We start from the raw sequence: 1771 nt of genomic DNA on the forward strand, positions 1-1771 counted from the left end.
AATATTTTCTGTCTGGAATCATAGGATTCCCCTCCCCACATCACAAAAAAAATTAAAGAAGACTTCTTTCTATACATAAAAGTGGGAGGCAGAACACTGTACATTTCATTACAAGCTAAAATATTCCAAAACAGGAAAATGGTGGAAGTTAGAAGGCTCTCAAATTTTATAGCACCTTATCCCCGGGTAGTGGGTCTAAATTTGTGTTACAGTATTCTCTCCCTTCTTGGGGCATTTTTTTTTTAATTTTTATTTATTTACTTGAGAGAGGGCAAGAGAGAGAGAGAGAGAGAGCACAGAGGGAGAGGGAGAAGCAGACTCCCCACTGAGCAGAAAGCCCAATGTGGGACTTGATCCCAGGACCCAGAGATCATGACCTGAGTTGAAGGCAGATGCTTAACCCACTGAGCCACCCAGGCACCCCCAGTTTAATCTTTATACATTATTTATAAGGCAATAAACATCATTTGTCAGGTATGGTACTAGTGCCAGGGACAAGCAGAAAAAAACAAAAGACACACTTGGGCCATGCCCTGATGGAGTTTATACCATAGCGACAAACAATTATGATCGTTACCGCCATTTTATAGTTGAAGAGTAGAGTCTTAGAAAGTCAGTGATTTGCCTAAGGCCAACTAGAAATGGGACTTGAACCAGATCTATTTTAACTGCTTCTAAAACCTATACTCCTTTAACATCGGAGTAAATTGAAGCACTGAACAAATTGTAAAGGCAGCAGTAAAGCTGTTCTTCAAGGTCCCCAGGCATACGCCAGTGGACCCCAACTGGAGGCAGAAAAATATCCATGGTCATGACAAGATCAGGTCTTACAGGGTCAGGTTTTGCAGGGTATCTTGAGAACTTTGATGCTGTCTTAAAAGACACACTCCAAAATAGTTTTCCATGTCACTGGACCTCCAGGGTAAACATACAGCTGAACCCACAGAGTTCTGGAGCTCTGAGCCCAAAGTATGTAAAGTTGCTGTAAAGGAATTTTCGCCATGTCTCCTTCTGTCTTCTGGAAATCTTCCACCAGATGTTGGCCCCTGCCCCTCAGTACATTGGCAAGAGTCACATGATTTCCTTCTCTTCTCCTCCTCCAGAAGAAGTTTCTTGGGACTCATCCCCCATGCCCTCATGAACACCCACACCCCATTTTCACAGTATCATCACTGCTCTGGATGCACTTTCAGTGTCCACACGGACAACAAAGAGACCAACCAGCCAAACCTGAAATAGAGGGAACAGAAAAGCCCCCTATATGATTTAACTGGAATGATCTGCTAAAGAAGTAACCCTTCATTTCCTGACACATCCTTGGTTTGGGAGGACTATTTTATTCTTTTCAAATTATACTGTGAATACTACATTGAATTCCCATCCCAAGGAGTAAGGAGGGTGATACTGTTTGCCTCAAATTGCTTCGAAGGAATTCCATTGGTCAAAATGACTAAATATGATCAGAGTTCATCAAAAAAAAAAAAAAACATGTCTATATCTTTTTAAACTAAAACAGTATTAAATAGGAACTAAGTGGCTCATTTCATGAATGAGAGACAGTGTTTTAATGATTTTTCATTAAGTAAGTCTCCCTCCCCTCTCCCCCACTCTAACCTATTCCCACCCTAAACCCCCATTTAACTAAAAGGAATGAGTTCCTAGCCTTTCTTCTCCATCTAAAGAGTCCCTCCATATCACACTTCACTTGACCACAATGTTCAGGTGAGTGAGAAAGGAGTGAAATGGAAAGCAGATTTCAAGGTTAACAGAA

Source organism: Callorhinus ursinus, unplaced genomic scaffold (genome assembly GCF_003265705.2).
Source record: "Callorhinus ursinus isolate GAN/ISIS: 27379988/994484 unplaced genomic scaffold, GSC_fseal_2.0 scaffold2, whole genome shotgun sequence".
Taxonomy (NCBI): Eukaryota; Metazoa; Chordata; class Mammalia; order Carnivora; family Otariidae; genus Callorhinus; species Callorhinus ursinus.